We start from the raw sequence: 26,630 nt of genomic DNA on the forward strand, positions 1-26,630 counted from the left end.
TTTTGAAAACAAAGTAAGCTCAGGAGATTGACTGCATCTGTTTCTGCTGCATGAGACCTACCTTGCATGTAGGCACTCAAAATCTCATTTTTGTGTATGCATTGAGGCTACTGTTTTATTGCTCTATCGGTAGCTTGACGCCTTCACTGAAGTTTCTAGATCGGAAATCATCAGCTGGTGCAAACCTCCCATTGTTGCTTTCAGCCAGCGTTATAAAGATTAGTCATCTTCCTCTTGGGTATCTTTCTAGAAAGGGATGTGTATTCTGATCAAGCCTCTGCATAGCTCAAGCCTAGACTAGACTGTTCTGCTCCGTACTGTGTAGGGAAGAGCACATCCCTGTGCTAGTGCATAGAGTTGGCAGCACTCCTTAATTGGTGCCCACTCATATTAAGTGTTGACCGCACTTTAAATGTTGTCAGTTTCGAGAATTTTTGAATTGCATTTTTAGAATGATAGGTTGTCCCTTGTTGAAGGCCTTTGGAGTCCGTGACCCGAACCTCCTTGTCAAGAACTGGGGGAATTAAGCGCATGAACCACGTAGTTGTTTGGGAGGGAGGTTTTGTATATTTGTGAGAATCCTGATGTTGGTCCTGGACTGTAACTGGTTAAATAACTGGCCTCGTTTTTTGAGCAATTGAAGAGCAATTCAGGGACTGTTGAGCGTTTTGTTTGACAGATTCCCTCTTTCTGTTAGAACTACTCTTTAACTAGTCTCCTCCTCCCAAACTCGGGAGAGGGAAGGTTAACTTAACCCCTTGCTTGTCCAGAACCTGGGGTCATGCTATGGTGCAGAACTCTCCAGAGGAGGCTTCTGTGCCTGTACTCCTCACATCAGGCTCCAGCACAGTTTTCTTCCTCATCCCTGAATCTGGAAGCACTCAGGCTTTCAGTGGCTGTTGGTACCATGTGTTTTAGAGCAAGCTTGTGACAGAATAGTGGGCGTGCGCAGAGACCGCTCTGTTCCTCTCTATAGGAGCAGAGGGGGAGCAAATTCCTCCAGTGTTCGTACAAGAGCAACAAAACAGCTCTGCTGGGTCAGATCAAAGGTTTGTCTTACCCAGCGTCAAGTGGAATGAAAAGAAAAGCCGCCTTTGTTCCCAGTTACAACACGGAGAAACACCCGTGTCTCGTGCACGTGCCTGCACCTTTTCTGACAGAAAATGGCTTTGGGGTACTATGGAAACTCCTGGGGAGAAAAAAAAACCCAAACCATTAAAACAAACGCTGCTCAGCTGATGTTGGAGACCTTGGTATTAGACACCCAGACCTGTTCTCCTCCACGCAGCTGTCACTCCTGCACCAGGAACTGCTTGCTAGTGGGTGAATCTGACGGCAGCAGCTCCCAGGCAGAGCTGGGAGCAGCCCCTGGGGACACCTTTAGGCTTTACAGCAGTGTTTGCTGCCCCAGCACGGGTCCCCTGCCCCCTGCAGGGACCAGGCAGGAGGCTGGAGGGAAGAGTCCCACCAACAGCTTTGGCCTCCAGGCTGGAGAACCCTGTCCCAGGCTCAGGCACCGCTGCCTCCCGGCTCCCCTACCCCATCCTGGGGCAATAAGGCAACTCTCTTCCTTCTACAGAACAACACTCAAAGCTTAAGGGGAGTTTCCTCTTAAGGCATTTCCTCCCTAATGCAGGTTTCCCCCAGGCCTAGAGGTTGCCACAGGGCTCTATGGTCAGTGTTCAAAGGTGTCTCAAATGCCAAAGGGAAAGTGGCTTTTCGCAGGCAACAATGCAGTGAGATTTCTGAAGCTGTGTAAAATAACGTGTTCACCTTGCCCATCAAGTGCGTTATCGTGAGGACCTGGCAAGGGCCCTGCTTTTGTACAGCAGCAGAGATGCTGTTGTAGCCACAGGACTCCAAGTTCTGGGGGCGTGAAAGGAACAAACTCAAACATCTCAGAGCTCGCCATGACATCAAAATAGCTGGCCGGGAGACCCTTCTTCGAAGCTGCTAGATGAAATGACAGGGCAGAAACGTAGAGGGAGCAAGTTTTCTCAGGAAGGGAAAGAGAAACCCCACTTTTTTTGAAACACAGATTTAGCCCCCTTAATATTTTTTCTTGTTAGATTGTGTCAGCAGTCAGACTGCAAGCACGTGATTGAACTGTTAAAACACCCAGATACTGGAGGATTATTTCCTGTATTAAATCCTCTTACAAGCAGGGCGGTCTGTTGCCCTGCGGGTAGGGTAGTACAGCGGTATGACTGGCATGACAGGCGATTTTCCTTTCCTAGTACAAGGATGCATTTATGAAGGCAACTCTGGGGTGTAAGCGGTGCCGCACAACAAAGCAGCCTGTGAAACCCAGACGTTAGCCGTTAGAAACAGGAAGAAGAGGCAATGGGCCTTTGCTTCAGACTCGGCAAAAGATTTACCAAACCCGAGGCAGGTGACAAAAAGGGAAGAGTTTCCGTGGTGTAACTTTGGTGTGGCAGGTGAGGTTTCCATCCATGTTCCTCATGCCTCCGCCTCGTTTTGTTTGCAGATGCAGCGTTGGATCAAACTGCAAGACCAGTTTTCTTTACTGCACATGCTACTGTAGTGCAAATACCCTGTGGTTTCTCAGGACGCACCCCTAGTGCCTGATGGCTGAGATCCCCACTGGCTCCAGTAGCTGCACTCGGACCCCCCCTCACTCCACTGGCTGCACTGGGACGCACACCAGTAGCTGGCACCACAAGCCAGAGCTGCCTACGGCCTCGCCTTGACTCCAGTAGCTGGCACTCAGTCCACCCCCGCCATGTCCCCCATAGCAGGCACAGAGTCCCTTCAGCTCTCAGACAAACAGGACAGGGAGTGAGATTACACAGAGAGGTCATTAAAAGAGGTTTAATGAGAAGCTCTATGAGAAGACAGGACAGACGTCATCTATGCCCTGCCACCAATCACTTGTCTCTGGGGAGACTGTGGTGTCATCAGGTCGCCCGTCACCTGGAACTTCCTCAACGAGATTAGAGGGGATCAATCCCCTTGTGCCGTCGGTCAGCTCTCCCACGTACCAACCGTCTCCATCCGCGTCTCCAAAGATGTAAACGTATTGTCCAGCAACTAGCGGAAGCTCCAGCTCAGGCCGCTCGTTGGGACCATCGAAAGGATCATAGCTGTAACGAGCGATGAATGCTCAAAGCTCTGCCGGTTGTTTTCTCATAGCCTCCAGCAGGACGGACTCCTTGTCTGCTCCCAGGTTAGCCTGCTGCGGCTCGGAAACGGTGCTGTTGGATCTTTCTCCTCCCAGCCATTCCAGTTCCTGAAACAGCTGCTGGCAGCATTTCTTTAGCTTCTCAAACCGATCACTCAGTTCCTTCAGCGGGGCTGGAAACGCTCGCAGGGGTTCTCTGTGCTCCCTGTGGGCCAGCTTTGTCTCCTCATGTTCCCTCTCCAGCTGTTGACTCCTTTCTGCCCTGTCCCTCATGGCTGTCAGCTCGCGCTTGGCCGCTTCCAGTTGGGTAAAAAGACAGATGGTTGCTTGGATGGCAGAGTCTCGCTCCTCTGCCAGTCGCGCTAGCTGCCCTTTCAGGTTGGCATTTTCAGCCTGAACCTGTTCTGTCAAAGCCATCTGCCCACGCAGGCGAGCGTTTTCTTCAGCCAGGTGGGTGTTTTCATTTGTCACCTTGGCGAGCTGCACCTGCAACTCCTCACAAGCTTGCCCGGGGGTGCTCACATCAGAGGATCCCTCTTCATCTGCGGCTGCTCGGGCCTCCAGCCCCTCAGCTGCCTTCTGTGCCAAGTCGTGCCGCTTGTCCCGTGCCAGCAGAGCTCTGCTGGGCTCTCCCATTTCTCCATCCCTCGGCTGAGGAAGCAATGGCGGGCACAGTTGCTCAGCGGAGCGCTGGATGGGCAGTGGCCCGCGAGCATTGACCAGGCGATCGATGGTCACCTGCAGCTGCCTGGCTCGCTCTCCCAGCCGCAAGGTGAGGGCAGCTAGTTGAGCATTCTTCTGCTGCAGTCTCCCTGCCTCCTTGCACGCTCTTGGAGAACCGTCCTTTCCCAGGAGGCGGCTCTCCATCTCAAGGGCACTCTGTTGCCTCTCCAGGTCTTTCAGAAGACGCTGCAGGCGTCTGCTCTGCTGCAGGAGATGGCTGTATGCGCTGCCAGGCAGCATCAAGTCCTCCCGCTCCATCACCCGGAGCTGAGCACCTCTCACAGCCTGGCACGTGGCTTGTGGCCCAGCACTGTGGCTTTCTGTTGGTCTTTCCTGCAGGGCCGCCAAGGTGTGGGGCCTGTTTCTGCCAGAGGAGCAGGAGCTCTGCGTCCCCTGATGGCCCTGGTGGCCAGGAGAGCCCTCGGGCTGGGCCGTGCAGGGGGAGGCAGGCAGCTCGCGCTTGAACCGCTGCAGGATGGGTTGGGTGGACAGTGCCATCTCCTGCTGCAGCTGGTTCTGGAGGCAGCGGGTGCGGGTGGGCTGGGAGACAGCTGTGGCATTGGCTGCAGGGCTGCGTGGGGCATGGCTCCTGCTCTGCCCACTGGTGGCTTTCCCCTGCTCACCAGGGATGCCCCGAGTAGATGAGTCAAGCTGTTGGTGTCTGCTGGCTGTGGTGATGGTGGCCATCTGATCCTCCGTCTTCACTGACGGCATGGCCACATGCTCCTTAAGAGCCTCTTGGTGCTCCCGCAGCGACTTGCCTTTGCACTTGGTCTTTATGAGAGACAGCTGTGTTTTGGGGTGGCGCTCTTCCACTTGTCCTTGCTGCCCTGAAGCCACATCCCGCCTGCCCAGGGAAACTGGCACAGAAAGTCTGCCAGCAGCACCGGTGCTTTTACGTGCGTCACGCACGTGCTGACCTGCAGAGGCCTCGCCACTCTGGGCCGCCCGGACCTCCTCTGTTCTTGCCATCTTCGCCGCACCCAGCCTGTGTTCCCGATGCCACTGTGCCGCTGTCTGCTGGCTGGGTCGGTGGCTCCCAGTGCAAACCTTGTCCGGGTCCGTACTCAAAAGGCACCTCTTTGTCTCCTTCCCAGCTGCGGCATTGGCTGCAGGGCTGTGTGGGGCATGCCTCCTGCTCTGCGCACTGGTGGCTTTCCCCTGCTCACCAGGGATGCCCCGAGTAGATGGGACAAGCTGTCGGTGTCTGCTGGTTGCAGTGCTGCTGGCCTTTCCCCTGCCCTGGGCAGAAGCTGCAGAGGCTGCTGCTGGCAGAGGCAGGAGCTTGCAGCAAGTGCTGGCAGCTCCTGGTGCCCGCGCTGCGTGCACCTTCTGTGGTGCTGCTGCCTGCCTTGCTGGCAGACGGGCTGTCTCCTCCCGCCTCACCCTGATGGAGGGCATTGCCACCCTGCACGCCGGGCTGTCCGTCTGCAAGAGAAGGCGAGGAGAGAGGCTGCGTGACTGCGGCCCTTCGCCCGTGCCCCCGTGTCCCAGCTGGAAGAGCCCCTGTGCCGGCTCCCCTGCCAGCCCCCAGGGCAGCACTCGGCCCCACAGGGAGTTGCCGCTCGGCTCCCAGAGCTGGCTGGGGAGCGCACTGCTCCGGCCATGGCCCACAGTGACTCCTGGGAGCATCCCCAGCATGCCCGGGCAGCCTGCAGGCACGGCTTGGGGGGCTCAGCTTGCTAGGTGACCGGGCCCTCCCGTCCCCTCCTGCAGCTCCCGCCTGCCTGTCGGCAGCGCCTGGACTCGGGAAGACGTTTGTCCCGGGCTCCCTCGGGCTCCCTACCTGTGCGCGTCGGCTCCCAGCGGCCTGCGAGCTCTGTGGGCAGGGGAGCCGTCGCAGCCTGTTCCCATGGGGGGACGAAGCCTGTCCCTGGCTGTCCTGCGGCGCTGCCAGCGGCCGCCTGTGGCCCATCTGCGGGCAGGAGGAGGAGAAGTCAAGGACTGGAGGCGGCTGCCTTGGCACAGCGGCCCCCACAGTGGCGGCAAGCCCGGCCCTGGCACTAAGGCAGCTCCGCGTGGCCCTGTCCCACCACCGGCCTCCCCCTCCTGCCCCGTCCCTCACCTGGCGCCGGTTCTGCAGGCCCGGCAGCCTGCTGTTGGGCTGGGGGGGGGCGTTTGCCTCCTCATGCGTGGGCATCTTCGGCGGCGCCTGCCGACGACCGGCCATGGTCACCCAGGGGAGATGCTGCCTCCTGAGGGAGTGGCTCTCCTGGGAGTGGGCACCCCAGGGCTCTGGCTCCTTAAATACCCGCGGGGTCACCGTGGGGACCCGCATCACAATGACCTCTGGGCACGCTGCGCCGCCTGCATCACAAAGCCCTGGCGATGCTGTGGAGCCTGGCGGGGACTGGCTGTGCACGGCTGTGCCCGGCGTGGGGCAGCCCCTGCTTGCCCCTCACAGAGGCCCCAGCAGGCCCGAGCCCGCACCTCCCACATCCCCCCGGTGCCAGCAGCCTCTGCAGAGCTCAGTCCTGTGTGCGTGCTGCAGCTCTGGCTGCCACCGCCCAGGGCCTTGTCCCCAGGCATGGCTCCCACACAGGGCGCCCAGGCCTGGGGACGCTCCGGTGCCCGCCTACAGCAACGCAGGGGAGGCCCGCAGGCCCGTGCCCAGAGGCCACTGGCCACGCCGAGCTGCTCCCGGCAGTCGCCATGGGCCGCGGGGTGACCAGCCCTCTCCCCAGCCGGCTCTGGGAGGTCCCTCCCAGGCTGCTCTTCTTCAGTGCCTTTCCTCCAGAGGTGGAGCGTGCACGGGCTCACACCCACAGCCAGGACGAGGGAGCAGGGCTGCCTCCCTGGGGCTGACGCTCTGTGCTCCCCTTCGAGCTGGAACGAAAAGAAAAGCCGCCTTTGCTCCCAGTTACAACACAGAGAAACACCCGTGTCTCGTGCACGTGCCTGCACCTTTTCTGACAGAAAATGGCTTTGGGGTACTATGGAAACTCCTGGGGAGAAAAAAAAACCCAAACCATTAAAACAAACGCTGCTCAGCTGATGTTGGAGACCTTGGTATTAGACACCCAGACCTGTTCTCCTCCACGCAGCTGTCACTCCTGCACCAGGAACTGCTTGCTAGTGGGTGAATCTGACGGCAGCAGCTCCCAGGCAGAGCTGGGAGCAGCCCCTGGGGACACCTTTAGGCTTTACAGCAGTGTTTGCTGCCCCAGCACGGGTCCCCTGCCCCCTGCAGGGACCAGGCAGGAGGCTGGAGGGAAGAGTCCCACCAACAGCTTTGGCCTCCAGGCTGGAGAACCCTGTCCCAGGCTCAGGCACCGCTGCCTCCCGGCTCCCCTACCCCATCCTGGGGCAATAAGGCAACTCTCTTCCTTCTACAGAACAACACTCAAAGCTTAAGGGGAGGAGGAAAAGCCTACTTCCTCCCTCATGCAGGTTTCCCCCAGGCCTAGAGGTTGCTGCTGTCTTCTGCTCGGCTGGGAGAGGGGTTGGAGCCTTTCTCCACCTCTCCTCGACCGCCTCTCTCCTGGGCTGGGCTGGAGGGTGGGGAGTCCAAGCGCCTCCAGTGCCGAGGGCCTGCCAAGGAGCAGACGCTCTCAGCAAAGCAGACGGCAACCACAGGTGCTGTTTCCCAGAGGACCTCTTGAAAGCAGCCTGCAGCAGGACCTGGCAGCCGGGAGACCCAGCACTGCGTGCCTCTTATCACGGCCGATTTTGTCGCTTGCATCCTGCTGCCACTCTCTCCCTCACCAGCACGAGCAGGCAAACCCTTGCCCTGCAGCTGGGTGTCTGTCCTGCTCCCCCGCTCTGGAGACCTGCCGCCCTGGGTGCCCCGAAGGAGAGGGTGGCTGCTGCTCTCAGCGGTGTCAATCGCTGCCCGTACCTGGGGTTGCTGTCGGTCCTTCCCCGCAGACCAGGCTCCCCACGCCGCCCACTCTGCCTTTGCTTGCTCGAGCTGCTCTTGCCACTTGGGCCTCACTTGCCCCCACTCTGCAGGCAGCTGCCAGACCTCCTGGAGGGGACGGCAAGGCAGCAGAAGGCAGGATTAGTCTCAGCGCCTGGAACGGGTGTCCTTCGGGTCTGACCCGTGTTGCCGCCCCTTGCCTCAGCTGGTCGGTTGGCAGGGCTTTGCCCCTAACACATCGGGGGCTCTGGGGTCATTCTAGGCTCCTGGCAAACAGAGCTGCGACCAAAGCCCTGCACTGTGAACAGCCGAGAAAGGACTTGGGCATCTCCCATAGCCCCTGGGCCAGGAGAAAGTGTTTTGTGACAACCCAGGGGGCAAGGAAGATCTGAAGGAGGTGACAGACAGCCGACAAGGAGCGCACGTCCAGGGGTCCTTTCAGGCTGGCTCTCTGCACAAAGAGGCTTCTGCCGAGTCCCCAGCAGCACGGCAGCTACAGCAAGGCACGCACCTGCAGCGCTTTCTGGCAGTCGTCTGAGGATGGGAGTGTAGAGGTGGGTTTGGCTGGAGAAGCCGGCTCCTGCCTGCCTGCCTCCTTCATCCTGGGGGAGCTGCCTGGACACGGGGGGAGCGCACTGCAAAGAGGCACCAGGAGCAGTCGGCATGAGCACGGGGCAGTTTGCTCTCCCACCTTCGCCTGGCACCAAAGCTCCCCAGGCTGGCAGAAGCAGCACGCGAGGTGGGGCCATTTCTGCTGGCAGCGGGGAGCCTTTCCTGAGCCCCCTCAGATGGACGGGGGAGGTCTGCACCTCAGCTCTTGCGTGAGGGAACCACAGGGACGTGGGGTGCACTCAGCATCCGCCACCTTCCCCAGGGAGGGGCCCACAACAGGGGAAACAAGCACATAAGAGCCATGCGGCACGTGTCAGGGACCTTGCCGCGTCCCTGCAGCCGGAGTGTCCGGAGGGGAGGTCTCTCCTCCACGGCTGCAGGATCCCTTTCATCCCTTCCCACCAGGGTCTCACCTCTCAGAAGTCTTCTTGCCCAAGTCTTTCTGTCTTGTGCCTGGCCCCTGACTTGGCAGTGCAGCAAGGGAAAGCTTCCTCCGTCTCTGCAGCAGCTTGCCAGGATGCGCCTCTGCCCCTGGCAAAGGAGGAAACTCAGCAGAGCAGCCCCCTGGGGAGTGCCTTTTGACGGAGCTGTGGTCACCCAGCGCGGGGCAGGGCCTCAGCTGGGCAGCGGAGACCTGTTCCCACACCTTGTCTGAGCCTGGACTTTGCTGCAGCCTTCTTGGCCCAGGCGGACAAAGCCTTGGCCACTGCTCTGCTGACCACCGTAAAGCGAAACCTGGGCAGGAAACGATGACACGGGCTTGAAGAAGGGTGACCCCTACCCTCTGCAGCTTCCCAGCACTAATCCTCACGACTCTCGTGTGAGGCACGGCACCCCTCTTCCTCGTGGCCATGCAGCCATGCATGGGTTTTATTAGCAATCTATCTCCCCCCAACACCAGGCGGCATAGCTTAAAGCCCTCCCTGTGTGCAGCTGGCTCTCTCTGACGGGAGTGACGGGCAGGCTGGGCATGAGAAACGCAGTGACGCTGCCCGGCCACTCCAGGAGAACACACGTGTAACCCCAACTCATCGTAAGTTAACCAGAAACCAGCCCCTTCAGGTCAGGCCCCCTCCCAGACTCAACGTGCAACGCCAAGCCCCGGCAAGGCGCACTCCTGATCAGGAGCTGGGAATCCGCCCGCTCGGTCAGTCGAGGGCTGCAGAGGAAACGTACTCACCTGGGGAAGGCGTGGGCAGGAGCAGCCTGCATCCCCCGAGTGCTGGTCGCTCCACCGGAGACAGCTGCACCGGGCATCCTCAGCCTCTGTAAAGTGACACAGAGCTGCTAGAAGGTTTCCAAGGCACTTTGCTCTTGGCTCCCAAAGGAAGCAGACCTGTCTCCTGCTCCAAAAGGAAGCCACTTTTCCAAACCCCTCCTCCAAATCTTCCGCCGTGAACAGGAGCCCTTGCTCTGCTCCGCAGAAGCTGCACAGCAAACACTGAGACTGCGCAGTAACGCTGCCAGCCTTTCTGTAGGGCAAGAACTCAGAAGCTCAGAATAAAACTTCTTTTCCAATGGAGAACTCAGCGTGGGCGAGCACGTGGAAAGGTGTCGGACTGGCCTGCCACGTGCAGGCTGCCCAACGACCATCGGGTTGCTCACCCTTCAAGAGGCTTCCCAAAGTCACTGCATCACCCTCAAAGCCTGAGCAGCTCGCAGTGCTGAGCAGCGCAATCCAGCTGGCCTTGCTCTCCAGCCCTGTGACGCAGTCGCAATAGAATCGCATGCACAGGACGTTGTCGGTGAAGGACAGAACGCCAATGTCCTTGAAGGTGAAGGCGAGGCGCTGCCTGTTCCTCAGTTGGAAAGAGTGCAAGAGTATGGTCTCTTGCACACAGCTCTGCACCACGTGCCATGGGAAGGAAGTGGCTCGTGACAGCCACCTGTGGTTCAGCGGCTCGTTCTTGACATCCTCTGCAAGCAGGAGGAACATCGTCACTGGCAGAGCGGGCTGAATTTCCATGTAAAATTAGAAACGAAATGCCAGAGAAAAGGTCGTTTACGGAAACGGCTCTTGGGGAGTGGTTATTTTGGGAGGAGCTCAAGCTGTCCGCCTAACTTTGGAGGGAATTCTCTCCAGAGAAATTCTGAAGTCCTCATTTCTCTGCACCCTTTCTGAAAGGCAGAGAGCATGCACCCCAGTCCCAAACAGGGCGCGGGAAAGTGGAGGGCGGCCGTTGTCTTCTCACCAGGAATAACCTCTGTGAGGAACGCGAGCTCCCGCAGAGATAACTCACCAATGTCCAGCTGGGAGACAGGTCTTCAAACCGCGTACACCTCTTCCTCACCTGGGAATCGCTCTTGGACCGTAGCAAAGGTCCCGAGTCCTGTGACCAGGACCCCCTGCCCAGGAAAACGGCACAAAGGCTGACCACAGGGAAGAGCGAAACTCTATCACGTGCCAAAAGCTTTCTCAGACTAGATCTGGGCACGCTTTCGCCCCTGGTTGACCACGAAGCAAGAGCAGGAGAGCTGCTGAGGGACTTCCCTGAGAGAGGCCTGCTGTGAATCCTCCCTGGGAGGAGCAGCAGCGCTCCACCTTTCTCGGCCTTGGCCGTCGGGCTGGGTGAGGGTGAGCTTTTCAGCGGCTGCAGGTCTCGGTCGCAGAGTGCAGCAAGGGTGAGGGCAGGCAGAGATCAGGCAGGAGAGGTTGTGGTCACCGAGGACATCCCCAGGGAAACAGGAACTCTGCAGGGACACACTGGGGACACCAGCACACAGGCAGGGACAATATTATGATGTTAGGGACTTCCGGGGGGACACCAGGACTCCCAAAGGGATGTCACTGGGACATTAAAGACACCCACCGAGACACACTGGGACACAAGAACACACGGGGAGACACCACGGCGATATATAGAATGGCCTGGTAATATCTGGACCCCTCCAGGGACACCACTGTGACATTAGGAATTTCCCAGGGATGCCCCCTGGGACATCAGGGACCACCCCCTCACCTTCCCCGGGGACACCAGGACCCCTCCAGGGACAGCACTGGGACATTAAGGACCCCCCTTTAACACAGCCCTACCCCAGGGACAATGTAGGGGCATTAAGGACTCCTCCCAGGACACCAGGACCCCCACAGGACCAGAAACGCACAAGGGACATACTGGGAACACAAGGACAAACCTGGGGACATCCCTGGGACATCAGGGACACCACGACTGCCCCAGTGACACCACAAGGACATTAAGGACCCCCACAGGGACACCTTGCAACACAAGGACATCCTGGGAGACACCACTGGGACATCATTAGAATAGCCTTTAGGACATCAGGACCCCTCCAGGGACACCCCCGTGACATTAGGAATTCCCCAGGAACCCCGCCCCGGGACATAACAGCCTACCCACTCACCTCCCTGGGGACACCAGGACCACCCCCAGGGACACCCCACAACGCCCCAGGGACACACTGGGACACCAGGACACCACCACCACCACCCCGCCCAAGACACCATTAGGACATCAGGGACATCCCTAGAACCTTAACCACTAGAGCGTTAAGGACTCCCAGAAGGACATATTAGGTCACATGCACCCACTGACAGACACCACTGGGACATCTAGAATGGACTGGGGACATCAGGATGCCTCCAGGGACACCGCTGTGACATTAATGACCCCCACCAGGGACACATTGTGATACACAAGGACCCACTGACACACCACTGGGACATCTAGAATGGCCTGGGGATACCAGGACCACCCCAGCGACATTCAGGACCCCCCTGGAAACACACGACCTGCATCCAGGGAAACTGCAGGGGCATTAGGAACTCCCCCTGGGACACCAGGACCCCCACAGGACACACTGGGACACCCAAATGCCTATAGGGCCACCTGAGAACACTAGGACATCTCTGGAGACATCCCTGGGACACCAGGGACACTCCCGGGGACATTAGGACCCCCCCAGGGACACCCTAGTGACATTGGGGACATTTTGGAAGCAGAAGGACCCTCCACAGAGCACTCCTGGGACATCAGGATCCCCCCAAGGGGACCCTCCAGCAGGTCATTCTCAGTTATCACGCAGAAGCTCCCCCTCGATGGAAGTCCTTAGCAGCAGGGCAGCCCTCAGATCTGCACTGTCAAGGAAACGGAGCCCCAGAAACAGACCCCCCACCCCAAAATGGGAGGACCCCCTCCCCACATGACACTTGTTAGTTTAACATTATGCTAGGGGCCAACCAATGTCCTCCTTTTTCTTCTAGTGCCGTGACGACCATGGGTGGTACATGGACGGTCACCTTCTGCCCCATGGGGAACTTAGGGGCCTCCTGCATCAGTAGCACAGGTGCTGCTCCTGCTTTAAGGCATCCAGGCCATCCTGAGCTCACCTCATCCAGCTCTTTGCAGGAGTAAGCTACAGCCCGCCCCTGAGGCCCTAAACAATGTGCCAGAACTCCAAAGGCAATACCTTTTCCCTCACGCTTAAGAAGTGCACAGGTCTTTGTCACATCAGGTAATCCCCATGTGGGGGCCTCCACCAGAGCTCACTTTTTTTCAGATGCTTGAAAGTGGCTTTACCCTCCTCTGTCCCGCCGATAGACCCATGGCAGGAGGTTTTCAGTAGCTCGTACTGAGCTTTCACACATAAAACACAATTGCCTCCCCAAAGCCGACACCATCTGACCACCCCGAGAAATCCTCGTAGTTCCTTGAGAGTCTGAGGCTCCGCGAGGCAGCGAATAGCCTCCTTCTGTTGGGATCCCAACTGTCTCTGGCCTTCCAGCACTTCAAACCCCAAACGTGGAAGTGACTCCTGGATAATTCCATATCCACTAATTCCCAAGACATTTAGAAGGCTTATCGTCAGGGAAAGACACAGCTCCCAAGTCCCTGCCGCAACCAGAATATCATCCTATGATCGCAGAACTCTTCCCTGATCATTTTCTGTTCTCCAAATGTCAAACTGCTTTGCCAACTGATTCCCAAAGATTGTCGGGATATTTTGAAAGCTTTGTGGTACAACCGCCCAAGTGTATTGCATTTTCCTTCCCGTTTCTGGGTTTGCGCATTCAAAAGCAAAAGGCTTCTGACTGTCAGTGCCCCGGGGAACACAGAAAAAGGCATCCTTCACATCAAAACCTGTACACCATCCCTGTTCCCCTGTAAGGGTGGTTTCATATCTGTATGGATGTGCTACTGCAGGATAAATACCTTGAGGTATGTGATTTGTTGCTCTTAAATCCTGCACCGATCGGCAATCTTGACCCTTGGCCTTTTTCACTGGCAACACAGGGGTGTTGGATTTCGATACACACCCCACCAGCAGGCTGTACTTCAAGAATTTCTGAATTATCGCTACCGACCCACTCCTAGCTTCCAGCTTCAGGTGACACTGTTTCATTCTCAGCGGGGATGATCCAGGCTTTAAGTCAGTCCTTACAGGTTTTGACCTGTGGGATTTTCGAGGAACCTCTCCGGCTCGTACAATAGGAATCACAGCATCTCTGACCTCCGGGCGTATCTTTCTCCTTTCAAGGCAGCATAGCCTGTAATAACAAAGCTGCTGCCTCGACACAAAAAGTTTCTGGAATTCAGATTTCTATTTCCTCGTTTTAAAATCAGATTTCTGCTTCCAATTTTTTGGAGTAGATCTCTCCCTAAACAACGCTTCTGGAGAATTTGGCTAGTATAGAAACTGATGAGTAACCCACTGTTTTCCCAGCTTCATTGTTAAAGGTTTCAAAAATGGCCAAGTTTCATGGGTCCCTGCCGTACCAGCAATGCTTATATCCTTACTGCTTAGTTCCCCTCTAAAGTCTTCTGAACAGAGGAAGTAGCCCCAGGATCTACCCAAAGCTCAACTTCTTCACTTCCCAGCTCCACTTTAACCAGAGGCTGCTCTGGGGAGAGACTCCTCCGCTCCCCCTCATTCCTCGCTTACTGGGAGCAAGGGGGCAGAGGGGCTCCAATCCTTAAGCAGACGGTCTTCTTCTGAACGCCCATCCCTTTTGCACTGTGCACACTGATTATCACCCAACCGAGGGCTGGGCCGCAGTCCCCCCTCGGGGCTCTGCCCCATCCTCAGGCCCTTGCCCTCACCCTACCATTTTACTCTGATACCGCCAACAAGCTACAATTTACTCTTCCCTTTTGACTCTCTCTATGACGATCTGCAATGCAAGCAACGTCCAACAGCTTTCCCCTACCTTGAGCAATCACTTCCTTGTAACTTCGGTAACTTTCTTCTAATACCATCCCAGGATTGGCCCACCAATAGATGGGCCGATTGATCTCATCCCTCTTAAGATTCAGGGTCAGCACTTGTAGAGTTGCAGGCTACCTCCTTCATTCTGTTCTGCAGATCTGGGGGGGGCTCTTGGCTATCGTGCCTAGCCTCGTACCATTCGGACATGGTTATTGCCTTAGCCACAGCATTTTGAATGCCAAATAGAATCCCTTTCTGATACCGAGTCCAAAGCTGCCTGGGTCCGTTAACATGCAGGTCCCAGTTTGGACCAACAGAGGGGAAATGATGCTCCACAGTTCCTGTTTTAACCTCAGCTTCCACATGTATTCTAGCGGCTTGACAAATCATCTCCTTCTCACTACTATCAAACAAAACCTGCAGTATTGCCTCTATATCCTTACACTCTGGATCATCCTGTGTTTTAACCATCATTATTTCAAAAACACCAGCCGCCTTCTCAGGGTCGTCTCGGTAATTTCCTGCAGTTGCTTTGCAATGCTTCAACTCTGTTCTTGAAAACGGGACCGTCACCGTAACGGGTCCTTCATTTCCCACAGCCTGGCGCAGGGGAGCCTGTATCACTTCCCCTGGTTTGGCCCGCTCCCACCCTGCGGCTGGGCTAAAACCTTCTGCCCCACTAAATCGCTCTCCCTCTTCACAGCCACTTTCCCTGCCACCAGCCTCGTCAGCTCGCCTGCCACCACTTTCTCTTACCCTGCTCTTATCACTAGTATCAGCGTCAGAACTCTCTCCCCGTCTCTGCTGGGCTCCAACCATTAACTCTAAACCATCGCCTCTAAACCTCCTTCTTTCTTGTAGTCGTTACAATTTTAAACGCCTCTGTCTTATACTACAAGCAGAGCAGACCCTTTTCAACAACCTCTTCTTATCCTTTTCCAAAGCCAAGAGGAAAGGATCTCAGGGAGGTAAATTTATACCACGCTGGTTTTGCCATTCAGAACGGGTCTTTACAGTGGAAAAAGATCAGCGTATCAAACTCTGTCCCTTTTCCTTTCCTGCCTTCAAAACAACATCAGCGGTAACGTCGTACAATAATGCAAACTGCCATTTTCCCCCGTCGCCCAGTTTCTACAGAGACCACCCCTGAGTACACTATTGCACTAGGGTGCTTTTAGTTACATTTCCCTCAGAACTACCCCTTGATTCTTCCCAGTGTCCCAAAACACATCCCAGGGGAGACTGCTGTAAAATACCACGGCCGTGTACACTGACCAGGGCCCGTTTCCTTTTAGTGTCCTGAACATTTTATCATACACATGTATAGAAGTATTTTCAGATGTTCCGAGCGCACTCTACTAGACACACACACACACACACACACAACATTAATATACTTGAGTATGCCAGGCAGAAATTTTACCAGACACATTGTTTGCAGGAGAGCCCTCAATAACCCAACCCAGCGGGGCTTTTGCCTCTGCTTAGGGGCAGGTATCCCAGACCACCAGGAATGCCTGACATCTTACTGGGGGAACGTTGCTTTGGAGTCGTTGGTCCGGGAATCAAAGGTCTTCCCCAAGAGTCCCTCACTGCCGGCTGGAATTGCTGCGATTCACAGCTCTACCGACGCTCAACAGCAGTCTCACCTGGGTCACCAGAAAATGATCCCGTAAAGGCGGTCACGGTGAAAAACCCTCTCAGACCTGATGTGAAGTTTCAGAAGGCGGGCATTCTTTATGACAGCGCTGGGAGCACGGGGGAGTGTCACCTCTGAGCACGCTCACCAAGTTACTCGAGGGTACACATTACACACAGCAGAGTACTTGCACGCTCATAGTGCATCACACACGCACACTCTACCGACTTGTCTCCTCTTGTGGCCAGAACTTCCCCGCTCAGAGGCTTTTTTGGGCATCACTCGAGAGAATGAAGTTCTTTTCCCCATCCGCTCTTTGTTCCGTGCCCTTCCCAAGGCTGACTCCCCAGGTCAGTCATCCCTTTGTTCATCACTTCCAACAACTTTAGAGAGGTAGCTTAGCTAAACTTTGTGCCTAGATTTCTTTCACATAGAGCCAAACACGATATTAGAGCTTGGAAACTGGGGAGTTTAGACATCTGGTCCCGTTGCTGAGCCAGCAACCTTCCCTGAACAGATTCCTTGGACAGAAAGGTATATACAGTGCTATCTATACAGTGCCATCAAAACCTTCCCCTGCATACCATGGCTGTCCCTAAAACCCTTCCATCGAGCACCCCAGTCATGCCTAAGGGCCTCCCCATTGCCCCCATCCCATTCCCAATTTCTTCCCTCAAGCCACCCCCCACCCCGCACCCCAGCTCATTTCTAAAATCCTCCCCCGTGCCTCTCGGACTGTCCCCCAACTATTTCCCCTGTGCCCCCAACCCCAGCAGTCCATCTCTACAGTCCTTCCCCCACCCCCCTCCTTTGCCCCCACAACCTTCCCCCTGTACCCCCATCCCACCCTGAGAACCTTCCTCAACACCCCAACCACCCCCCTCCGTCGGGCCCTGCAGTGATTCCACTTGCCCCCAGCCTGGCCCTAACATCCTTCCCCTCACTCCCGTCCTGTCCCTAAAGCCCTTCCCCCCAGACCCTCACGGCCATTCCTAGACTCCTTTCCCCCGACCCCACACTTTCTCCCGTCACTCTTTCTCCCCAGCCCCTGCCGGTCATGCCCTACACTCCTTCCCACAGCCCCCCCCTCCCCTCTGTCCCTAAAATCGTTCCCCTGCCCCCCGGCAGCCCCTAAAACCCTCCCTGGAACCCCCCTCTCACTACCTACAGGCCTCCCCCGACCCCTCGGTCCGTCACTAAATCCATCCCCCCCCCGCCCCCCCAGGCCTGCTAGAGACTCCTTCCCCCCACCCCCCGGTCCGTCCCTGAAATCTCTCCCCCGGCCCCACGGCCTGTCCCCAACAGCCCCCCCGGCCCCAGCAGGGCTGGCTCTTTACCATCGCGGTGGGAAAGGCGCTCAGGTTCTGCCAAGCATCTCTGCAGCTGCTGCTGTTGGAGGTCACCCTCAGAGGGAGAGGACAGGACAGCCAGTGCCACCAGGGCTCAGCTGCTGGGAGCCCCAGCTTGTGTGGCATCGGGTGGGCCTCCCGCCACGGCCCAGCACAGCCTGCAGGTCCCCTCCGTCGAAAAGTCACCTCCTCTGGGCCATGGCCGCTCTGACAGGGCTCTTCCCAAAGCAGCCAACTCTGTTCCTCATGCCGACCGTCAGGCACAGGGGACGCTCACCTGAGAGCAGCTCCTGGCTGCACTGTGAGAGGGGGGCGAGGCCCGGCAGGAGGCCTCATAGCCCTGCGCACAGGATCCCTCTGAATTCAGCTGTTCCATTGCCTCAGGCAGCCAACACAGAAAATGGTGCCGCCGGGCATGCGGTGCCACGGTTTGAAACTCCAGTGCCAAGCCAGAAGGGGGGAAACTGTCAACCCGCTTGGTCCTTGATGTCAGAAAGAGCTCCCTTGCCTAGTTTCTTACCCGTTGCAACTCTCAGCTACACCACATGCTTGAGGTTTTTCTGGGCTTCTCTCAGGGAAGGAAAAGGATGCCCAACTGTGTGGATAACTGGCTAGCTGAAAAGGGTCACATAGACATAGTCCAGCTGGCTGGACAAAAATGCACATCGCTCTCAGCCTATCTGAAGTAAAGCAAAATACACTGTCTTTGGCTGTCCTTGTTACGCAATAACAGGAAGATTTCGGTGGGAAAAGAATGTTGCAGGTGGGAACGGAAAACTACAGAAGAGAAACTAGGGGCGGGCTTGGTATTTAGGCAACTAACCAATAATGAGCTTAACTTTTGTAATGTGTATGAGCTAATTATAACAAGGCATAAAAGGTGACTGTAAGGTTCAATAAACGAAGTCTGCTGATCACTCATATTGAGTGACTGTGTCTTCCCTCCGTCGCGACAAATGGCGCCCGAACAGGGACCCTAGAGAGGGCTGAACCTGCGAGCCACGGTTCGACGGAGATTCGGGTACCGGTCCTGAAAGCAGCGCAGGAGGCGGAAGGGCACAGTCCCCGCGCCCGGGAGCACCTACAGAGGGTCCCGCCGGCCACGCGTCGCCGAAGTCTCGCAAAGGCTGCAACAGCGCTGACGAAGGTATGGAGAGAAAAGCGACGTATGTTTCGCTCATATGCTTTTTACAAAAGCGGAGCGTTCGGGACATAGACTGTAAAAAGGCATTACTCGGGTTATTATCGTATGGGATAGCATCCGGGACCCCCGCGGCAGCGGCGAGCAGCGGCGTGCGGCCCGGCAGGCCCCTTCCCAGCCGCGGTTTCTCTCCAAGGCGGCACACACACCCACCCCACCCCTCCGATCGGCGCCATGGCGATGCAAGCGGCCAAGCGAGCTAACATCTGGCTGCCCCCAGAGGTCAATCGGATCCTTTATATTCGGAACCTGCCGTATAAAATCACAGCGGAGGAAATGTATGATTTATTTGGGAAATACGGACCTATTCGACAAATCAGAGTTGGAAACACTCCTGAAACAAGAGGAACAGCTTAAGCTTCTCAAGGAAAAATACGGAATTGATTACAAACCCACCAACCCCCCCCCTCAAAAAAAAAAAAAAAAAGTGCTTCAGATGTCACCTACAAGAAATGGGTTTCTGCTTTGAACTAGCAAACATCTCTGTGTTTAAAAAGAAGCCTTTTTGCCTTGATGGAGATAATTTATTCTGTATTCTGTATTTATGCTGTATTCTGAATGTGGAAATTGGTTGGGACTAGGAGGCTGGCTTAAAGGCATTTTGCAAACGGGATTATTATTTTTGATCATTATTGTAATAATAGTTTTTTGATCAAAACCAGCCAAAATTATTTGTAAGCATTAGGCATATGTGGAAGAGAATGCCTTTATTTGAATCAGCAGTTAAGGTGTAGTTTAGTCTGATGCTGTGGTTTTATCTGCTTCTGGTGAATTTTTGAAGTGATGAAATCAGAGATACAAGGTATACTAAGAGTTATGAGGTAATAAGGTAATAATCTAAGTAAGGCTGCTGTCTTCTATGTCTACAAGTGCAATATGCTTTTATGTAGCAGAGAGAAACTTTGACAATAATGTTGTTTGAGCGAGATGTGCATGTGACAACTTGGGAAAAGGGATATCACAACTGGAGTGCAACAGTGTTTCTACGTCTGGCAGAGTGAAATCTTTCAAGACCTGAGTTTAGACAGTCTAAAATAAGTTGTTAGTATTCAGAAAACCCATCTTAAGCCTCTTTTGCTTACATAGTGTTATGGAAGTCAACTGCTATTGTAGAGAATTAATAATTTTTTAATACATATTAACAAATACTACTATTTTACCTTGAGGCAGTTGAGTGAGAAATACTCACGTGTAGCATTTGAGGGAATGTCAGCATAAATCGCACTTACAGTAAGACTGCATTTTTAATTACTGTACTCGTTAAGATTTGATGATGCCATAAGGCTAAAGGCCTTTTATCACAGATTGGTTCTGAACTAAAAGGTGTGTGCACATGTAGATATGCACATTTGTGTTATTTTCCTTAATTTGCTACAAAATAATATAATTAGGTTGGGGACTAGATCTTGGGAATTTGTCTATTATACTTCTGTTTGTTAAGGTACGTGCATAACACACAGCACCCATGTAGGCTTGGCTTGTGGCATAGTTGTCAAATTTAGCATAGACATTCAGACAGATAAGCAACGTACTCTTGTGTGTATCACCTACAAGCCATTATGGCTTAGTGTGTAAATCTGTATGTAACTATTGAAAAATCCACTTATGAATGTATATAGCTTAGAACTAATTTTTCCCCTTTGTTAATTCTTTGATATCAATGAGGTATTCTTCAGAAAATGTATGGACTGGTTGGTTGCATAAGGGCAGCTGTTATTTGGACAGAAAATTGTTAATGGTCAGGGACTTTCCACTAAAATATTTGCAAATATTCCTAGTCAAACATCAGTTTGGTTTCTTTTTGGGTTTTGAGCTTGCATGAGTCCATGTTCAGAACTTTAAAATTACCTTTGAATTTTTTAAACTTTTTATATCACTGGAACAGAAAGAGCATCTAAATTAAAGCTTCAAGCTAACTTTATTTTTCAAGTATTTCTGGAATTATACTTCTGAACTGAGATTTTATAAGTTGGCTGTGTATTTTCCTGTGTTAAAGCGCTGTTATTGAAAATGGTCAACCAAGCCTATGTCGCCCAAAATAAAAACGGGGGAATTGTGGATAACTGGCTAGCTGAAAAGGGTCACATAGACATAGTCCAGCTGGCTGGACAAAAATGCACATCGCTCTCAGCCTATCTGAAGTAAAGCAAAATACACTGTCTTTGGCTGTCCTTGTTACGCAATAACAGGAAGATTTTGGTGGGAAAAGAATGTTGCAGGTGGGAACAGAAAACTACAGAAGAGAAACTAGGGGCGGGCTTGGTATTTAGGCAACTAACCAATAATGAGCTTAACTTTTGTAATGTGTATGAGCTAATTATAACAAGGCATAAAAGGTGACTGTAAGGTTCAATAAACGAAGTCTGCTGATCACTCATATTGAGTGACTGTGTCTTCCCTCCGTCGCGACATTGTACAACATACAGCTCCAGCTGACAGTCAGACCAGAATGACCTTCCTGCAGTGCAGGCGGGCTGCATATCTCCAGTAGCACCCACAGCCCCAGCCTGCACTGCTTTAGAGACAGCAAAGATCCGCGCTGATGAGAAACGCTCTCATGCACATGGCATTTCACCTTGTCCACGGATGTGAAACACGGGTTGCTTCGCAAAATTTAATTGTATGCTTTCGTTCCAAGGCAAAACAGACTGTCCAACAACTTGTGACTTACACTAAAAACCATAAATCTTCACCTTCCATATGAACGGGTACATGCCAGGATATGTACTGCTGGTGAGTTTTTCCGCATGTTGCTGGGGAGCAATACCTGCACGTGTTCATCTTTTTGTCCACCTCTACTGGGATTCCCTCTAGCTGGGTACGTTGCATCTCAGGGTTGTATGGAGGGGATTACCTCCAAGCAGCGGGACAGATCACCCCTGTCGCTCCTAAACTGCCTCTGCTGAGCATCTCGGTGCCTCCCACAGTGGCGGCTTGCTCAGGAAGAGGTGGCCTGTGATGGCTCCTCTCCAGTGCACATGCCCACAGGACCACCGAGCAAAGGACTATCCCACACCATCCTCCCCCTCTCTGAGAAAGAAAGCACGTACCTATCTATGGCTAATCTCCCTTCTGAAGCAGTACAGCTCAGCTGAGACCTCAGACTGCTTTTCTGCAGCACCTGGGATTCTTACCAACACTGTCTCCATGGACTCTACCCGGACTCAGTTTTGTGCAGAGGAGGTGTTTACTGCCGCATGCGCAACAGCAACGGCAAGGGCAGGCAGCGCAGCGATCTCCTGTTACCGAACGTGCTGCTCTGGGACTCCCCAACAGGCGGCCAGTTATAGCCCTGGCAAAGTTCTCCAGCAAAGCCACCCCCGATTTGTACCCACCTCAGCTGTACAAACACGGTGTAACCAGACGCGCAGCGGCTCTTTACCTCCAGCACTCTATGTCCCTTTCCTTCCCGTGTCACCACCACCTGCAAAAGCGCTCACGGAAATGAGCAAACCCCACCTGCCAGAAAGAGGCAGGGCTTTCAAAGGGAAGGAGGGTATTCAATGGAAGCTGCAGATGTGCCCTGCCTGGAGAAGGCACCACTGGCAACCCCTCCTCTGTGAGAGCTGGGGAGATGCAGAGGGGGAGGAAGGCAGGCGTCGGGGAGGAACTAGAAGCCCTGGTTTGCTACTGCTGCAGTAGCCCTGGCTGTGGGGACAATAGAGCTCGCCATGAAATGACGATCAACCAAAATATTTCAGAGGGGCACAGCAGGGAGCACAAGCTGCTGGGCGTCAGCAAAGGGCTGTGCTCAGCTTCTCTGCGGCACGTTGTCATAGGCAAGGTGAACACGAAGCACAGGGAGGATCTGCAGTTCTACCTGCCTTGCAGGGGCTTGGCCTGAGCTCCCCCTTTGCAAACCAAGTCACCCTCCCACCACACCGCACAATCTCTGCTTCATGTATGTCCCAGCAACTGGGGTACCACATGCAGAGAAATCTGAGAGGTCCCCCCTGGTCACAGCTCTAGTCATCACTGGTTCCAACAACTTCTGATGCTCAGGGTGTCCCCTGCGCCCTGGGTCCTCCCTCCAGGCGCCCCTCCTCCTCTCCATTTGCCCTGGAGTAGACAACATCACACCCATCCTGGGGAGATTTAAGCCCCAAAGAGCTCAGAACTGCCTGAAGCCAGCACAAAAGCCTATCTTCTCTCTGAGAGTTGCAATGTCCTTACACCCTCCCTGTCCTTCCCGTCTCGATCAGAAACCAAACAGGGGAAGCGGTGCACGCAGATACACAGAGAATACTGAATGGGACACACTGGCTCCTCTTCCAACTCCTTTATTGTCTCAAAGGTGTTTTCATTCTGTTGGAGGAAAAAGAGAGAAATATGTAGAGTCCCCAGGTTTATCCCTGGTAAGCACTTTCACATGTTCATTTAGTAAGGCAGATTAGATTGATTCCTCAGAGATTTTTATTTTTTTTTGGGGGGGGGGGGGGGAGGGCGGGGGAGGAGGGGATTATAATGAACTCATTCAGTTTTTAAATCAGGCTTAGGAGCCACAACTCACTGGCTACGAATACATGTACACACATGCGTGTACAGGACAGCACAGAATACTCTATTTACTCATATGCCTCTGAAAAGACTTTTTTTTTTGTATTATTTGTTGTTCTCTGCATCATTTATGGCTGGACTGCATGGACAAGATGGTTTTCTTAATTCTGTGAAAACACTTGCATCTATTGATGCCTGCACCTCTAAACATAGTGATATGGTCATACAGCCAAATCTGCAAAGCGGATTACTGTTCTTACACCATTCTGGGCATAGCAGGCATACCCATAGAAACACCCCTGATGGCCTAATGGTCATGCCTATTTACACATTTATTTCTGCTATTTCATCCTCTGTAAAGAACAAGTGCTCCTTTCCTCGACCTGTCTCAGAACAAATCTGAATACTTAAGGAATTAAAACAGATGAGTCAGCCAAAGGAAAATTTAAACATACTTACTTTAACAACGCCAAGGAGTTATTACTAAAATGCAGGCACTTTGACAGCAGGTATCTTACCAGTGCTGTGCAAAGTGACACAGAAAAGCCTCAAGAAAAATCTACTAGAGTTTGGGTCAATCCACTAAATCCCAGCACAATGGTTCAAGGGTAAGGGCACTTTAAAACAGAATGTGTCCTGAATCAAGTTAGGAAGAAGACAAAGAACATATCCTGCCGGGAAGATCATTAACGATTAGGAAAACTCGACCAGGCTACTATAAATTTGTCCCAGGTTAGAAAAGGCCAAGAATCTTTCAAAGGACACTACAAAAAAATAACGTTTAAGACAAAAGGCAGTGTAGGACCAAATGGAATTAAAAGGAGTCCTAGAAAGTAAATCTTTCAGTGATAAGCAAGCAAGGCTAATAACAATCTAGGGCATAGAAAAGATTAGCTCAGCACCAGGATGCACAGCAGATAGGAGAGCAAATTAGTTCTGTCTTACCAAAAGGTAAATGGGGGGGGGGGGGGGTGTGTGTGGAAATGCAGTACTTAGTGTTTCTCTTTATTTTTCCTGCATCTAATTTTTAACTGTTAAGAGAAATAACACAAAAGCTTTATTTTTGCTAATGCCAGGCAACCAGAATCTGGAATTTAAATTAATCCTTTACACACTGCCATTTGGGGATCATTTCTACCAGATCCAACAAGGATACAAGGCATAGGACAAGAGGAAACGGCCTCAGGCTGCCCCAGGGGAGGTTTAGATTGGACATTAGGAAAAAATTATTCACTGAAAGGGTTGTCAAGGCCTGGAACCAGCTGCCCAGGGAAGTTTCAGGGTGGCCTCACCACCCCTGGAGGCATTTCAAAGAGGTGTAGATGTGGTGCTCAGGGACACAGTTTAGTGATGGACTTGGCAGTGTTGGGTTAATGGCTGGACTCAATGATCTTAAAGGACTTTTCCAACCTAAATGATTCTATGATTCTATGCTGTTCAAAGTGACCTACAGTCTTCCTTCAAAAAAGAGGGTTTATACTGCTGTTTCAATTGTTCTGGTTATCGGGTAATCCAGCCTCATAGCACTCTTTAAATTAAAGTTTACAAGCACCGAGATATTCCCCAGTGACTGCACTTTAGCTAGTTTGATATTAAGCTAGACATTTTTCTTAACGTGATTAGCAGCATACCTCAAGCTATGTTTGAACATATATTCTTAGGTGAATGGGAGATACTACCAGCTTTTCATTAGACAGAACATATGGGTATTTTAAAAAGCCAAACTCTAACAGAATACACAGCACAAGCATGTCTTTCTGCCAAGATTTTCTATTAAGTAAATCAAATGCATATGTTCGGTCTCTCCCTCTTCTGTCCATACTTAAAATCCAGGCAAATTTGCAGAACAGCGCAAAGAGCAAGGTGTTAGAACTTAGAGAGAAGACCCACAACTTCTCTCGCACATGCTCTTCTGCTACCTGTAGCTACCTGCTTACCTTTGCACTCACATTTGTTACACAGCACACTTTGGTGCCCGGGAATTTGCTTGATTTAGATTCGCCCTGACAGAAGGAAACCTTTTTTCTTAACCGTTTGACCTTGTTTCACTTCTAACTGGAAGATCAGTCCTGCCAGGAAGGAGAGGTGAAACCTCACGACAGCTGGAGGGTGAATAATCTCTCTTCAAACTCTAAAACTCTGCGTATCAAGTTTCCTTTACAATTTGTACTCCACCGGGCTATTAAAAATCTATGAAAAGCACAGCAAGAAATCAAGCCGCCCGTCAGTACAGAAGGTGCCAGCAGCTCCTCCTCGTTTCGCGAAAATCCAGCCCTCACCCTGAGGCTGCGGGACCAAATCCTGTGCAGCTGGAAGCGGCAGCGAGCCCTGGCCCCGGGGAAGGGCAGCTCAGCACCCTGCAAGGACGAGGCGCATCGCTCCGCTCCCCGCCACCCCGGGATGCCACACAGCCCCGACGCCGGGCAGCGGCGGCAGCACGGGCTCGCTGACGGTAACGGCGACCCTCCTGCCTCCCCCGAACGCGTAACGAGAGGCGAAAGCACCGTCCGGGCCGGCGGGCAAAGCACCTGGAGCCGCATCTCCCACCCCGGCAGGCCCGCCACCCGCCGGGCCGCCACCCCCCTCGCACCCAGACGGGGGGCGAGCCCCGGGAAGGGCCGCTGCCGCACCGGGACGTCGCGCAGCCCCTCCGAGCGCCGAGCCCGGCCGGGGCTGGCAGCGACCGTCTCCTCGGGACCCGATGCTGCCGTCCAACGGCCGGATCCCATCGCCCGCCGCGCAACGGATCGAGCACCCGCACGGCCGAGGGACCAGCTACGCGTGTCTGCGGGGACGGGAGCTGGGGGGCAAACCCACAAAGCTAGCACAGCTCTTCGCGACAGGAAAATACTTTATACCCCTGGAAAAACCGTTTACGATGACCTTTAGTCACACCTAATCCTCACTGGGTCTTACGAGCCTCGTCCCCATTTAAAGGCACAGCGGTCTTTACTTTCACTCAAGTGTTCATGCACAGTTCAAGTAATTTCTGTTTGGTCCCACCAACCAACTGGTTCTCCTTGAGCTTACCTTGTGCCCCAGCTTGCCCCATGGCGTCTGTTCCCCCTCCCGAGGCCGTGTGCTGCCAAGCGCCTGCGACACGCGCTGTCCCCCGGACCCGCTCCGCTGCTTCGCTGCAGACACATCTTTCCTCTACGCTGCCACTTAAGGCGCAGAGCTGCCTTCTGCTGACCACCGACGTGCAAGCCGTCGGTCCGCAACGCTTCCCGGGGCGCCGGGGGCTGCCTGCGGCGCGGCGCGGTGCGGGGCCGGGGGCGGCTCTGCGGGGGCTGCCGGCGGCTGAGGCGGAGCCGCGAGTGCGGAGCCGCGGCGCAGCCCCCGGGTTCGCCCCCTGCGCAGGGCTGCCCGCTCCCTTCCCTGCGCGCTCCCCGGCGCTCGCCGCCTCGCTCCGGCCTCTCCCGGAGAAGGGGTCCGCTCTCCGG

General features: G+C 54.1%; 1 long non-coding RNA gene across 1 annotated transcript; it reads right to left on the reverse strand.

Moving 5' to 3' along the window:
- Window positions 1-22,954: 22,954 nt before the first annotated feature.
- On the reverse strand, window positions 22,955-26,321 carry LOC129734606 (uncharacterized). Its single transcript, XR_008730132.1, has 2 exons — window positions 26,218-26,321; window positions 22,955-22,995 (listed from the first exon to the last, which is right to left on the reverse strand). It is a non-coding gene; the product is annotated as an uncharacterized LOC129734606 (long non-coding RNA).
- Window positions 26,322-26,630: the final 309 nt, after the last annotated feature.

This window comes from Falco cherrug, chromosome W, assembly GCF_023634085.1.
Source record: "Falco cherrug isolate bFalChe1 chromosome W, bFalChe1.pri, whole genome shotgun sequence".
NCBI classification, from domain to species: Eukaryota; Metazoa; Chordata; class Aves; order Falconiformes; family Falconidae; genus Falco; species Falco cherrug.